General features: G+C 41.5%; 1 pseudogene; it reads right to left on the reverse strand.

Annotated features, from left to right (window-relative positions):
- Positions 1–14,467: 14,467 nt before the first annotated feature.
- Positions 14,468–15,735, reverse strand: LOC143382359 (RNA-binding motif protein, X chromosome-like; annotated as a pseudogene).
- Between the last annotated feature and the right edge of the window lie 262 nt (positions 15,736–15,997).

A 15,997-nucleotide genomic window follows, 5' to 3' on the forward strand; every position in this document is an offset into this window, starting at 1 on the left:
CATGAATACTCTGACCTCATCAGTGGACTAAGGCATTGATAATTGAGTGGAGGACTGGTAGGAGGTAGAAACTTTAGGTAGTGGGGAATGGTTGGAGGAAGCAGGTGCCTGGGGTATACCTTGGGGGTTTATCTTGTCCCTAGCCCCTTTCTCACTTTCTGCTTCAAAATTGCCATGAACTGAACAGCTTTTCTCTTCCATGTCCTTCTGTGAATGATGTTTCTGCCTTTCCTCAGGCCCAAAGCCATGGAGCCGGATGACCATGGACTGCAATCTTTGAAACTGTGAGCCAGAATAAATCTTTCCTCTACCAAGTTGTGTCAGGTATTTTCTTTTCTTCCCATTTTTTTCTTGGTGCATTACAGTTGTACATAAGGATGGGATTTGTTGTTACATATCCGTACATGCACACAATATAAGACTATAATTTGGCCAGTATCACTCCCTGCTCCCTCACTGGTCCTGCCCTCCTCCCATCCCCTGGTCCCTTTCCTCTACTAATTTCCCTTTGATTTCCATGAGATCCACCCCACCTTTCTTTTCCTTTTTTTCCTCTGTTGCTTCTGCATAGGAGAGAAAAACATAGGACCCTTGACTTTCTGAGTTTCACGTTATTTCACTTAACATGATGGTCTCTATTTCCATCCATTTTCCTATAAATGATATAATTTCATTTTTCTTTATGGCTGTGTCAGGTGGTTTCATCACAACGACAGAAAATGAACTAACAGTAACCACAGAATTAAAAAAAAACTGGCAGGCAGTAGTGACAGAACGTGGAGTTTTGATGCTGTTTATTTGTCACCAGGTCATTTTGATTTGACCGGGGGCATTTTAGAGATCACCAACAAGAGTCCACATGTCTTGGATGAAAAAAAGGGCCTTTATGTGATTGGCAGGTTAAATGTTTTAAATTACTCGTTCCCTTTTAGCGAAATGTCATCTTGAACACAAAGGTCATGTTTTCCTTAAGGGGTCTCTTTTGCCATTAAATAAAACTATGTGCCCCTGGTCCTGACCTCTGCTCTCAAGGTGTCCTTGGCTGCCTCTTTGCTTATCAGAGTATTTGCTCCATAAATATTCCTCCCATCCTCTAATCTCTCATTTCTATGACTTGTGCATTCCATATTCTGATTTTCCTCTCTTGGTCCACTATGATCACCTTGCATATTCACCGTGCATGGCAGGAATCCAGAAGAGAGACAACTGTGTTAGAAGAATAAAATATTAAAACGCTGAATTCTCAAAAAGAACTGAAGTTCTCCAAGAGAACTCCACTCAGTTCTAGACACTGAGTGTCCCACGAGAGCTCCTAGTCTGAGTTTAGACCACGTGACTGCGGGCACCCCGGGGGAAGCGCCTACAGAATCCTGGGAGTCTCATTTTACTCTGGTTCTCTGTACCAGACTGGGACTGTGAAGCAATCAGTCCTCATAGTAGAGGCTTGTGATTCCGGTATAAATCCCCAATTTTTGTCCCCAGGAAGTGGGATCTTGGCATCTGGGTTCTTCCTAAAGCAAGTCCGAGCCAAACCAGATGGTTTTGAAAGATGCTTTAGGTGTTTACCTAAACCTTGAGGTGCCTGTTTTTGTGGACATATTCTCCTGTGTATGACAAATAGATCCCTTTGGCCCAGGGCTTCCTGGCAGGAAGGTAGCATGCTGTGGCTTCTGCTGATTGACATGGTAGCTGGGAGCTGCAGCAATATCCAGCTCCTACAGGATGGAATTATAGAGACGTGAAGTCCCTTCTTTTTAAAAACATTTTTATTAGTGCACTATAATTTGCACATATTAGTGGGATTTGTTGTTATGTGTTTATTGCATATACGCAATACAGTTTGGTCAATTGTATCCCCTAGCACCTCCCTTTCCCTCCCTTCCTCTCTCCTCTTAGTCTCCTTCCTCTACTGGTCTTCTTTGGATTTTTATGGCCCTCAACCCCCTGCTGCTTTTTAATTTTTTTTTTAACTCTAGCTTCCAAATATGAAGAAAACATATAACCCTTGACATTCTGAACCTGGCTTATTTCACATAATGCTCTCAAGTTCCATGCATTTTTCTAAAAATGACATAATTTCATTCTTCTCATTCTTATTTATGGCTGAATAAAACTCTGTTGTGTATACATCCTGTGTTTTCTTTATTGATTGTCTGTTGATGAGCACCTAGGCTGGTTCTGTAATTTGGCTATTATGAATCGTGTTGCTATAAACATGGTACACACTTATCATTATAGTATGATGATTTTAATTCTTTAGTATAAATACCAAGGAATGGGATGACTGAGTTATATGGTACTTCCATTCCTAGTCTTGTGAGGAATCTCCATACTGATTTCCATAAGCTGAGGCCCCTGGTAATGCCACGCAGTTTATAGGCGGTGATTCCGATGGGAGAGAGGGAGACTTAGGCTAAACCAACCCAACTCCAATGTTCTTTTGCTTGAATGACTTGGGGATTTATTGAGCTCTGGTAATCTGCTCTGAAGTGGAGACTTGGAGACACACTCAGACCTGCCCTTTTGGGAGGAGGGGCTATGTGCCCTTCCCACCTGACCACACCGGGCATGGGAGGATAAACAAGTTCAGAGCTGCAAAGGGTCTGAAATTCCCAGGCAGAAGGTACCTTAGCAGTACAGGACACAAGTACAGGACATTTTGCTGTTTTACTGCCTCAGAGACAAAACCAGGCTGAATTAGTGCTATCAAGCCAGATCCAGCTATTCCAGTCACTCTAAGTATCCTCCTATTGTAACTGACCAGTCTTTCATGTTTTGTGGCCTCCATGAAACACTCTTACATTAAATAAATGCATGTGAAAAGCTCTTGTGTGGTACTTCTTAAGAGAAATATGTATATATATATTTTTTTTCAGTTTTGCTTTATTGGGTTTAATGTTACTGGAGAAATTTGTTGCTCTGCCTGTGAGGGAGCACTTTCAGTTCTCTTAAAGAATGAATTACAACAAAACCAGGTACTTAAAAGTAGATTGAGGGTTTTTGTGCAATAGGCTAATTTTAGTGTTCAGATTTACTCATTTCCAACTTTCTTTTTAGAAAGTTTCAAGGTAGTTCCTGAGAGGGAGATGTCGGAAAATGCCGTAACTCTAATAAAATCCAAACTTGCTTTAGTGTTCTGTTACAAAAGTCAACGTATAGTTTGTGATGCTGTTTTCATTCGACGGTGCTGTTGGGTTTAAACTTGGCTCATGTTCCTAGCAGCTCTTGACTCAGGTGTCCCAGGTTCTGTCCATTGCCTGGCAGCTGTGCGGACAGGAAGGGCTGGTACGCTTTGCCCATTGTTAGTATCCCTGGTGCCTGACCCAGGGCCAAGGGGAGGACAGCACATGTCTCTCTGTTAGATGAGTCCCGCGGGAACTTCATTCTTTCTGTGTGCAGCTGACCTATCGATTTCAGTCATCAGACACCACCTTGTTCTTCCATTATTGCCTTTGAGATTCTGCATCTTCTGCTCCTACTGGGACCTGCTGGATTGTGACTGAGGCATCCATGCAGGGGGACACTTGTGTCTCCACTGAGGTCTGCAATAGTGAGGGTTTGAATTCCCTATGAGTTGATGAGGGTCTCTGCCTCATCTGTGTTTGGATGTCTCCTTTGTTCTCTGAAATCTGTTGGAACCAAGGGCCTATGGCAGAGAGGCTGGGCATCCAGAGAACAAGGCTTTAATCTGCCCAGGGAGCTGTATGAAAGCTGGGCTCAGTTAAGGAGCTGTGAGATGTCAGGGTTAGATGTTACCTACAGACCAGAGAGAGAAGACGCATCCTCCTGGTCAGTCTCCATCTTGAGAGCAGGAATTGACAGAAAGGGAGACTCCTGTCATTTTATCAAATATCTTTTCTCCTCCTGTTTTTGAGTAATGTACAGCAGGCAGTAACCATTCAATGAGTGAAGGAACCTGTCCTCCAAGAATACAGGTAGGTCTGGACAGAGATGGGGGAGCTGTGCTTAACTCTTTCTCATTTGCCTCAGAAAAAATCCTCTGGTGAAGAACCTATGTATACAAGTATGTTTTGTGGACTTCTCCTTTGGTTACCCATTTAATATCTGTTAATAAGATGTTGCTATTTTTCTCAAACGTGAATAAAGTACAGAGGAAGCATATTAATATGTTTCTGAAGGTAGTCTTGAAGCAAAACAGCAGATTTTGAGAAACTTTTGTTTCTGGCAAGTGAAGAATCTTATCTACTTGGACTAGGAACAGAACTATGCTAGTCAGTTTATCATGACTGTCATGGTTTGAATCGGGGAGTGTTCCCTAAAAAAAGCTCATGTGTTAGGCATCCGGTAATGTTCAAAAGTGAAATGATTGGATTCTGAGAGCTGTAACCTCATCAGTGGATCAATCCATTTGATGATCAATGTTTATAGCAGCACAGTTCACGGTAGTGAAGTTATAGAACCAGTGTATGTACCCATCAACAGATGATTGGATAAAGAAAATGTAGTATAGGTACATGATAGAGTTTTACTCAGCCACAAGGAAGAATAAAATTATATCATTTGCTAGTAAATGAATGGAACTGGAGAACATCATACTAAGTGAAATAAGCCAGACTCACAGTCAAGGGCCAAATGTTTTCTCTTGTATGGGGAAGCTAGAGAGATACAAGGAATTAAAAAAAAAAAAAAAGATCTCATGGGAATAGAAGAGAGAACAGTGAAGTTGGGGAAGAAGTTAAGGGAGAGGGAGGAGGGATGGAAAAGGGGAAAAGGAGAAATGAAATTTATCACAATAAATCCCACTTTTATGTTAATCTACAGCACACCAATTAATAAAACAATAAACAAACAGAAGACCAAGAAAGTAGAAGGGATGGGGGAGGAAGGAAGAGAAAAACCAGCCTCTACCTCAGAGTAAAGCCTGTCCAAGGAAGGGACATCACCTTTGTCCTTGGAAAGATCCACAGAGCACTCCTAGGCACATTCCCACCCTGCTAAGTTGTTTATCTACAAATAACAGGAGAGATCTGCTGCACCAGGTGTCCCTGACTCAGTCAGGCTAGGTGGGGATCCATAGCAACCCCCTAGCAGCCACCAATCAGCATGAGACAGGGAAATACCTGGGATGCCAGATGACCCTCCCAGTAGTTTATGGTGGTTGATAACATGTTGGGAAACCATATAGTTCAGCACTTACTCCCCTCGTGGTTTAAACCAATAAGTTCAAATCCCACTCTTGTAGTAACCAATCACCCCTACCCAACTTGTTCCCATCAGTGAATGTGCTGATCATGTTTTAGAGTTGTTTTATGATTTTCCCGCAGTGTGTGATGATTTTCTAAGAGATGCTATGATGTATGTGAAGTCCTTGTCTTCCCCAAAGAGTGTATAAAACTTCTGCAAACCCTGGGCTTGGGGCCTCTCATCGTCACTAGTTGCTATGTGCGTGCAGAGGACCCAGCTAGCTCACAATAAACACCTCTTTGCTGCTTACATCGATCTTGGTCTCTGGTGGTCTTTTGGGGGTCTCGAATTTGAGCATAACAGAAGGCAGTGAAAGGGGAAGTACTGGGGATTGAAATGCAACCAATTATGCTATATTCATTGATGAATATTTAAAAATGAACCCCATTACTGTGTAAAACTATAGTGTGTCAATAAAAACATCAAAAGTAATTTGAGTGGACTACAGGGGTAACTGTAGGAAGGAGGGCATGGCTGAGGAGGTAGGTCCCCGGACCATGAGGTGAGCAGCATTGCTCTACCCTGCCTTTCCACCATGATGTTCTGTCTCACCTTGGGTCCAGAGCAGTGAAATTGTCTGGTCATGGACTGAGAGCTTTGAAATCGTGAGTCAAAAATAAACTTTTCCTTTCTTAAAGTCGTTCTTGTTAGGTATTTTTGTTTGCAGGGGTGAAAGCTGACTAACACAATTAGTATAGTGTAATACCTGAGCTAGTTAACTTATAAAGAAAAAATTATCTATATTATAGTCTTACACTTTGAGAAGTTCCATTCCTATGATAAGTTAGACCCATTGCCTTAAGGACTTAGGTGGGTGTGTCAGATGGCAATGGCACAAAGCATGTGGGGGAGCCAACTAGTCCTTGTGATCTAATCACTTCCTAAATGTCCCATCTCTGAACATTGTTGTATTGGAGACCAAACTGTCAACACATGAATCTTTGAGGGTGACATTCCGATCCAAGCTATAACAGAAGGCATTTCTGTCTTTTTGTCAGAAGCCGAAATACATCAAAGCCTTTTATTACCATTTTATAAACTTTGACTATTTCCCACTGTCATCTCCTGCAAATACTTTTCCAGCCCTCTCTTGTATTAATTTAATCTCCACCTGCCTGAGCTACTTATTGTACTTAGGCATAACAGTAATTCACATTGAAGTTTTTGTGTGCTGGTATTTCTCTTGGAATGTCTAAAATGCTTTGCAGCCCAGGTGACCCAGCTGCAGGTGGCCCCCCCCACCCCCCACCCCCCCATTGGTGGCCCCAAATCCCCACCCCTCCAGCTCTGCCTTTTACCTTTACTGTGAACCACCCATGCATTTTGTTTAGTCACTTATCTGTGTGAACATTTAGTCCGCTCCCACCTTTTGGCTATTGTGAATAATGCTGCTGTGAACATGTGTGCACATGTATTTCTCTGAATTTCTGTTTTCAGTTCTCTTGAATATATCAGAACTGCAATTTTAAAGTAAATTCCTTAAAGGTGGGAATGGTGAATTATGCCCATTTGGATCCCCCATGGATTTAAATTCCAATGCAATATAAGCTCTCAAGAACTTGCTAGGTGCATACTGTTTTTGGACCCCTTTATCCATATCTTCCTCAATCTTATTACTTCACCAGCTCCTTCTTGGAAGGATCCTTTGGTATATCTGGTTACCAGAATTTTCTGTCTTACTGATGTGATACTCTTTTTTGATATGCTTTCCTTAAATGCCATACATTAAAAAAAAAATCTCTTTTGGGACTGTTTAATCAGTTAATTTCATTTAAGTTTCACTGAATGATATTGCTCTGGCCCAAGTGTTAGAAACACACATAGATCCCAATCCTGTTCCAGTTTCAAAATCCATGTCCTCCTTTTGAAACCAGAATTAGACAGGCAGTCAGCATAGATAGGTAAATGAGTCAGGTCAGATGAAGGAGGCCAATTTTGAGTGAGTCCAGCAAGTTGGAGACTGTCCCCTGAAAGATTGAAATGTTAAGTCCTTCAGAGCCCTTCCTCCACCCTTATCAAGAGCCTGCCCCTGCTCTAACCTGTAGCTAAGGTAACCTGTCTCAGGAATTGCCCCTCCCTGCAGGGAGCTGTAAGGTTGTTAAAGTGTCCTGAGATGCACCATCCTGCCCTTCCCCCTTCAGCCCCCTCGTTTCCCACTTTTTGACCATCCCACCGAGCATTCCTGAGCCTAGTTATGTAGGCAGGAAGGAGAGAGATGAGGGGAAGAGGGCAGAAGAACAAAGGAAGCCTAAGACATACAAAAAGGGCAGAGGGGATGTGGCTCAAGGGGTAGCGCGCTCGCCTGGCATGCGTGCGACCCAGGTTCGATCCTCAGCACCACATACAAGCAAAGATGTCGTGTCTGCCGAAAAGTCTGTTACGCCCCCTGCTTTATATGCTTGCTTCTGCTTGCTTCTCTAATGTTCAAATCAACATTTGAGGAAGCAGGTAACCCTTTCTTCTGGTTACTTGACCTTATTGACTTTCTAAATAATGTAAAAAAAACTTAATGAACTCAAAAACTTAATGAACATTTGAACACTGTAGACTTATGCTTCCAGGTCTTAGGGGCTTCTTTGGTGCCCTGTGTGGTTTGCTTTGAGTAGAAGCAACTACTCAAAGTAGAAGTAGAAGCAACTCTTGTAAGCACTTCTTTTTATGTATTTATGGATGAATATTTTAGAAGAAAGCACTAAACTTCTCTGATGGATTAAAATAAACTGGATTCATCTTGTCTCATTTTCTTTTCGCCAACACCATTATTTTCTCTTAACCAAGAGATGGAGGAAGGAATGGAAAATTGGTGTGGTCATCTGGAGTCTGGATGCTCTTGCCCACCTCCCAGCCCCTCACTTGAGACTCCAGTTCATGATTGCCAATGAACAGCAATGTCCTGGCCCCAAAGGCACAGAACACTCGTTGGCAGAGTTGGCTGGACTCTATCAAGCCCAGAGCTTCAACGGGGGAGCTTTGAAGATTCGAACAGGACATAAAGAGTATTTTACAGCCTGTCTTTCAGAAGCGCTGTGCTGTAATTTTCCCCTAGACCGAGAAAGAAGGCCAGCAGTTATTTTTCCCCAAAGGTCAAAGGGCAAATGGGCCGTTTCCCTTGATTCATCTGGAAAATGCTGCATGACAAGGTACCATAATTCTTGTGCCCACATACAGGAGATAAAGAGAGGTCTGGCAAGGCTTGCCTCTTCAGGTGGGTTCCCTGATGATAACAGGATTTTTCCTGTTGTAGATTCCTGGCACCAGGGACATTAACAGTGTCTAGGGGCCTAGGACCCGAAGTCATGGGTGATTCCAACTGACCTTAGTGTCTAAAGATCCTGGTGTAGGGAGGGGTGGATGGGAGGGTATCAGGAGACTGAGTTCGTAGCGAACAGCTGAGGATAGGATCCTCAGCACAGTCTCTGTGCTGGGGAGAGTTGAATGGAGGGTGTCAGTCTCTGTGCTGGGATGTAGCTTGAAAGGGAACATTTTTGGCAGGAGAGGAAGAGGACCCATGGAATTGAAATTTGGGAACCCTCCTTTCCTCATCTCTCCTCCTTTCCATCTTTTTGGCTTATATACGATCACTTTCCCACAGAGGAGGAACTAGATGGCTAACTGACAAGAGAGCTCTGGTTCTGGGGCCAAAGTGAGGGGGGCCTTGCAGCTGCAGGCCAAGGTGGAAGATGGCAGCCAGAGCTTCCATCTCCACTCCTCCCTCCTGCTTGCCTCTCCTAGTGATGAGCAGCTGTGCTTCGTTAATTTAGTGCTCCCTTCGATTTAGGAGAGGATGCTGTGTGTGGGGTTCGTGGGGGAGGGGATGGGATGTACATAAGGGGTCAGTCTTGGAGCACTTCTGGAGAACCATCTCCCATTTTCCTCCGCCTGCTCTAGGGTGGATAAAGTGTGGTTCCTTCGGACCCTCTCATTTTCCTTTTTAGAAACTGTTAGAGTCCAGCTCCGGCAGGGGGTCTCAGGAGGAATGGATGGTGAGGAATTGTCGAAAGAGGGTGGAGAAACAACACAGACACAAAAGTGAAGGTGCTGAATCCCAATCTTTACTTGTGCAGTTGATCATATATACTTTTCATTTTGGCAGGCTCACAGTATTTTGTGGTTACAAAACAGTAATCATTATTCAAAGAAACAAAATATTACGTAGCTACAATTAGATAAGAAGAATGTATCTTGGCTTATAAGCATAAGCAAGCATTTTTACTTTCAGTTCACGTTTTTACTTTGAGCTGTTTCTGCTTAGTTAGCTTTTAATAATAGTTAGAAATGTCCCAGACTATTGCTTGACTATTCTTTCTTGCTGACTAGAACTGGCGCCGCAGTTATGGCAAGTGGTTAACTTGAAAAGAGTGGCTACTAATTTTAATCAAACAAGAGTAAGAGCATCAAACCATTGTGCACAGGAACAAGAACAAGTTGCTCAGTACCAAGCACTAATCAGTCTTCTTAATATTAATTTTTCTTCTCTAGATTTTAATTTAATTTCTCAAAAACTTTCTTGAGGGCTGGGATTGTGGCTCAGAGGTAGGATGTTCGTCTAGCACATGTGAGGCCCTGGGTTCCATCCTCAGCACCACATAAAAATAAATAAATAAAGGTATAAAAAAATTTAAAAAATCCAAAAAACCAAAAAACTTCCTTGACTATTTTCCTACAGGGGGTTTCTCATTAAATATTAACAATTTACTTTCTACAGCTGAATCATTGCATTTAGAGCAAACAGATTTATTCTTTAGAAGTAGTTGCATTAATTAGGAAAGTCATGTTTTTCCTCCTTACTTAATGGTCATATGAGAAATCGCAACTATACTTATTAAAGGAACACAAAAATCAACCAGCCCATTCCCAGAAACATACTGCGCTCCTCCAGAGGATGGATGCCTTGTGCCATCCACCTCAGTAGGGCCTTGCCATTGCCTGAGTCAGGGGAGGGGCGCAGCAAGAAACTTGTTATTTTGTAAAAATGCATCGTATACACACAATTATGCCTGGAACACCAATAAACACGTCCAGGTTAAGCAAATGACTACGTTCCTCTTTGATGACTCTGGATTTCCTTCTAAGCCATCCCCTCTCCTGTCCCTTCCAAGCAATTAATACCTAAATTTTGTGTTTATCTTTCCCTTGATTTTCTTTATAGTTTTATCACATATGTATGTTATCATCAATAATACTTCGTTTTTGTTTTACTTTGAACTCAGAATATATGAAATCGTATTTTACATATTATTCTGTGATTTCTGGGTTTTATTGATTTTGTGTGTTGCCGAGGTTCATCCATGTTATTTTATATAATTATAGTTCATTCATTTTCACTGCCATGTGGATTTCAATTGAGGGGATATATCATTCTTTTGTTGCTGGACATTTAATTTGTGTCTAGTTTTCTGCTAGTACAAAAGGAGCCACAGTAGCATTCTTTTTCTTTTCTTTTTCTTTTTTGTGTGTGTTCACTTAGACAATTAATTTTAATTTTTGTCAGTGAGTAGTTTGATCAATGAGTATTAGGGATTTTAAAGAAACTGGTTATCATTAAACTTCATGTCTTGCTCCTATCTGCTTAAATAATGATTGTCGTGATGAACTGAGGCTATCTAAGGCATCCCACTGTGGACATGCATGGTGGCTGTAGCTGAGCATCTAAGTCTCTGAGGACCCTCTGGGGTACTCAAGGCAGATGATCAAAGATGTATGAGGTGTTTCTCTTCCTCACCAAGCAGACCCTGGAAGCTGGCCTGTTAGTGAGGTGAATTCCTGGGTACCTGCAAACTCCTATGGTAGTTCCTTTAAAAATTTAAAAAAATTCATTAACTGATTTTTTAAATTAGAGAATTACAGTTATACACAGTAGTTGGGTTCATCCCAAGAAACCCATACATACATGAAATTTATTTCAGTTTATGATCCCCCCTCTTTTCCCTCCCACATCCCTCCTTTCCCTAGCTCTCCTTTCTCTGTTCTGCTAGACTTCCTTTCACTCATCTATTTATTTTTGATTGGTTCTTTTTACTGATACATAAAGGTGAAATTACCTGTGGTATGTTTATATATGTTCATGATAAGATTTTTAAAGAATTCACTCTGTATGGCCTCCCTTTCTCATCCCTCTACTGTATTCTTGATTTCCTTCTTCTACACTACTGATCCTTCCTGTATCCTTTTTTTAAAATTTTTTTTTTAGTTGTAGGTGAACACAATACCTTTATTTTATTTTTATGTGGCCCTGAGGAGCCTCACACGTGCTAGGTGAGTGCTCTACCACTGAGCACTTAGCCCCTTACCTTAGCCCCCTTCCTATATCTTTATGGTATTCTATTCTTCACTCCTCTCTTCCTTTATTTGACTCTAACTTCCATTTGTAAGAGAAAACATTTGACCTTTGAATTTCTGAGTCTGGCTTATTTCACTTAGTATGATATTCTCCATTTTCATCCATTTACCAAGAAATGCCATAATTTTATTCTTTTTTTTATGGCTAAGTAGATCTCCATTGTGTAGGCATATCACAATTTCTTTAAATTTTTTTTGTTGTTGTAGATGGACACAACACCTTTATTTTACTTATTATTATTATTTTTTTAATGTGGTGCTGAGGATTGAACCCAGTGCCTCACGTGGCCAAGGCAAACACTCTACACTGAGCCACAAACCCCAGCCCAATACTATAATTACTTAATCCATTTATCTATTTTTTTTTGGAGTCTCATCTTTAGTTTTTATTGTTGGTTGTTCAAAACCTTACATAGTTCTTGATATATCATATTTCACACTTTGATTCAAGTGGGTTATGAACTCCCATTTTTACCCCATATACAGATTGCAGAATCACATTGGTTACACATCCATTGATTTACCTATTGCCATACTAGTGTCTGTTGTATTCTGCTGCCTTTCCTATCTCTCCTTTAGTTCTTTTTTCAAAAGAACTAAAGGAGAGATATAGTTGGGTCATGTGGTGGTTCGGCGAGAAGGGTCCCTGCCCGGCCGACACACAGCTTCCGCCATACCGGCTACCCTGGCGGTCCCGCTCTTGCCCTGCAAACAGCCACCCCGCCCGCCTGGGTCTTAGCCACGCGGCTGCAACCACCCGGCTTTACAAGCGCCCCCGGCGGCCCTGCTCGGCGAGAAGGGTCCCCGCCAGGCCGGCAGACAGCTCCAGCCATCCCGCTCTTGCTCTGCAAACAGCCACCCCGCCCGCCTGGTTCTTAGCCACGAGGCTGCAGCCGCCCGGCTTTACAAGCGCCCCCGGCGGCCCTGCTCGTCGAGAAGGGTCCCTGCCTGGCCGACAGACAATTTCCATCCCTAGTTTTTACGAAGATTCTCCATAGTGCTTTCCAGAGTGGTTGGGCTACTCTACAGGCTAACACTGTGCACGTGTACCTTTCCCCCCCACATCCTCACTGGCATTTATTATGGTTTATATTCTTGGTAATTGCCATTCTGACTGAACTGAGATGAAATTTAGTGTAGTTTTGATTTTTATTCCCCTGATTGCTAGAGATGTTGAACATTTTTCATATATTTGTTGTTCATTTGTTTCTTCTTTTGAGGAGTTTCTGTTTAGTTCTTTTGCCCAGTTATTGATTGGGTTGTTTGTTTTTTTTGGCATTGGGTTTTTGAGTTCTCTATACATTCTTGATATTAATGCCTGTCAGAGAAGTCGCTGGCTGAGACTCCCTCCCATTCTGTAGGCTCTCCCTTCAGGCTTTTAATCAGTTCCTTTCCTGTGCAGAAGCTTTTCAGTTTGATGGCATCCCACCTATTGATTCTTGGTTCTGTTTCTTGTGCTTTGGGGGTGTTCATCTATATGATGAAGTGTTTTTCCTATGTTTTCTTCTAGCAGTTGGTAATTTTCTGATCTAATTCCTAAGTCTTTGATCCATTTTGATTTGAATTTTATGCAGGGTGAGAGATAGGGATCTAGTTTCATTTTTCTACATAGAACTATCCAGTTTTCCTAGCACCATTTGTTAAAAAGGCTGTCTTTTCTCTAAAATATATTTTTGGCACCTTTGTCAAGTATCAGATAGCTATAAGTATGTGGATTTGTCTCTGTGTCTTCTATTCTGTTTTATTGGTCTTCATGTTGACTTTGATGCCAGTACCATGTTGTTTTGTTACATAGCTCTGTAGTATAACTTCAGATCAGGTATTTTGATGCCCCCTGCACCATTTTTCGTGCTTAGTATTGCTTTGGCTATTCTGGGTCTTTTATTCTTCCAAGTGAATTTAAGTTTTTTTTTCCCCTAATTTCATGAAGAATGCCATTGATATTTTGATGAGGATTACATTGACTCTGTATATTGCTTTTGGTAGGATGGCCATTTTTGACCACATTAATTCTTAGGCAACAGTTTTTAAAGGTACTTATTTAGCTAGGAGTTGAGTTGCTGAGTCACAGAGCATACAAGTTCAGTTTCTAGATTCTGTCAAATCAACTTGCTTGTATTGATTAACTCTCCACTAGGAGCGTATATGACTACCAGATATTCCTTATCCTTCCCAAGAGTTGATATTGTCAGATATTGAAATCTTTGCCATTCTAGTGGGTTTGGTGAAAATGTTTCTCATTGTTGTTGCTAATGAGCTTCACTATGTTTTCACATGTTTCATATGTTCATGTGCCCTATTTTATTTCTCCCCATGAAGTATTTTGTAATCTTTCCCCCAGTTTCTTGTTGGAATTGTTTGTATCTATAGTTCCTTTTTTTAGATTTTATGCAAATTTTAATTTTGAACAATTTAACAATATATTTTTAAAACTTCTAAACCAATAATGTTTATTTTTCAGTTCACAATAGCATTTATGGAATTATTTTGAACAGTTTTCCTCTTAAAATCCAAAAAAAAAAAACATTTCATGGAGAGATAGTTAATACATCCTCACCCCTACAAAAGTGAACATACCCCCTTAGTAGGATTCAAGTAACACAGCAAAAGTAGTATTTATTTTTTTCTTTATGGAAAATTTGGTAAGCAACTGAGTGTATTGTACACCCTCTGCAGAGAAGATGTGAACCCTCCTTCCTGTCTACCACCTCGACCCCTTGAATAGACGTCACCTGGGTTGCTTGAACAGGTTTCCAACTTCCACCATCCCATCCAGGGAGCTGTTGTAATCACCATAGCGACTGCTTCTGGTGAGCTGGTGGGGGTCCTCGGTGGGGGTCCTTGTGTAGGTGGCTGGTTAAGGAGCTCCTCTCTCTAAGAGCTTCCAGGCCGATGATCAGAACCATCTCTATCAGGACCCCCCCTAGTCCTCAGGATCACTATAGCTTTTAGAAGAGTGTTCCCCTGGAGAACTACAATGGCCATAATCACATATGCATATGTATGCATGTTCTCCACATGGCTGAACGTGCTTCTCTGCATCTCAGACTCTGCTTGCATAACTATCTTTAGCCGAGTAACCAGCATCTCTGACACATAATCATCTCTCCGGGAAGAGACTTGTTCCCTGCGTGGCCCTCTCCGTAATTCTCTCTCCCAGGAGACTCAGGGACCTTGTCCTCCCATACTACCCTTGCTCTTGGTTGGAGCAGACGGAGCAGATCTTTAAGAGGAGGACCTCCACTTCTTGAAGTTGGACCTCTTTTAACAGGAAACGGTCCCCTAGAAGAACTCACGCTGAGATTCAGAGTCTATCCGTCATCATCCAAGTGTCCTGCACGTGAAGGACGCCCTCTTGTTCCTCCACTTCCTCCTCTGCCACATCTCAGGCTTCTTGGAGGCCCTCTGTTTCTTGAAAGAGATGGTAGTCTTCACCTACTACCACCCTCAAAAGATGGCTTGTTGGCTCTCTCTCCTTTAATTGTTTTTCCATCCAAAGACTTTCCATTCCTATCTTTGGCAGCATCTTTAGCATCAGCTGGGCTTTGAAAAGTAATACAAGCAAAGCCTCTGGACTTGGTTTCCCTGTCTTTCATCAAAAGAACTTCCTGTATACTCCAAATTTCCCAAATACTACTTCAGGAGTCTTTTTTTCTGGTCTCTGTATTGAGGTCTCCTATGAAAAGTCTCCCAGGCCCATCAGCTCCCATCGCTTTGCATTTCCTGGCTTTCAGGGTGCTTGGTGTTCTCTGTATCATTTTTTAGCTCCCGTGTAGCAGAAACAAGGACTCCTGATTGAGGACTGGAAGCTTAGAATGGATTCAAAGAATCACTTATATAGCTCTTAGTGTGTATGTTCTAGACATTAATCCTTTGTCAGTTACAAGTGTGGCAAATATTTTCTTCCAGAGACTTGCCTTTTTAAAAATTCCCTTTATAAAGTCTTCTTATAGAATAGAACTAATTTTTTTGAATTTATTAGAAAGCATCATTCTTTCATGTTTTCATTTTGGTGTTTGGAGAAATCCTTCAAATATGAATCTTTGATGGACTCATATTTTGTCTTTTAAATCTTAAAGTTTTGCCTTTGTTTTTCTTTAATACTTACATGCAGGATGTGTGCTAAAAATCCAATTTCATTTTTTCCATATGTATAATCAATGTCCTGGCACCATTTACTGAAGAACCCATTTTTCCCTTGCTAATTTGCAATGCTGACTCAGATAGCCAGGAGGATTCCATTCGTGTGCTGGTCTGGGCCAAACTTGTTCTGTTCTAAGCAATTTGTCTATTTCTGCATCAATACCACATTGTCCTAATTTCTGTAGCTTTACAATAATTCTTGGTATTTGTGAGGTAATTGCTGACATCTTATGCTTCACAAGTGTCTTGGCTGTTCTTTGCTTTTTTGCTCTTCATATAAATTTTACAATCAGTTTATCAAATATCACAA

Source organism: Callospermophilus lateralis, chromosome 16 (genome assembly GCF_048772815.1).
Source record: "Callospermophilus lateralis isolate mCalLat2 chromosome 16, mCalLat2.hap1, whole genome shotgun sequence".
In the NCBI taxonomy this organism is placed as follows: domain Eukaryota; kingdom Metazoa; phylum Chordata; class Mammalia; order Rodentia; family Sciuridae; genus Callospermophilus; species Callospermophilus lateralis.